Genomic DNA, 285 nt, shown 5'->3' with positions numbered 1-285 from the left:
CAATTCCTCTCTGTCCACATCCCCCCAACAGGCCCCACCCTCTCCCTTAGCCACACCCCTCACACAAGCCCCTCCCCCTTCCTTGCCCACACCCCCTCCACAAGCCACTCTGTCTCTGTCCACATTCCCCCAACAGGCCTCACCCTCTCCCTTAGCCACACACCCTACACAAACCATTCCCCCATCCTTGCCCACACCCTCTCCACAAGCCAATTCCTCTCTGTCCACATCCCCCCAGCAGGCCCCACCCTCTCCCTTAGCCACACCCCCTTCCTTGCCCATACC

The sequence above is a fragment of the Petaurus breviceps genome, unplaced genomic scaffold, assembly GCF_028583685.1.
Source record: "Petaurus breviceps papuanus isolate PSGF00001 unplaced genomic scaffold, PetGlider_PUasm1.0 103, whole genome shotgun sequence".
Classification (NCBI taxonomy): domain Eukaryota; kingdom Metazoa; phylum Chordata; class Mammalia; order Diprotodontia; family Petauridae; genus Petaurus; species Petaurus breviceps.
This window is presented reverse-complemented; position numbering follows the sequence as displayed.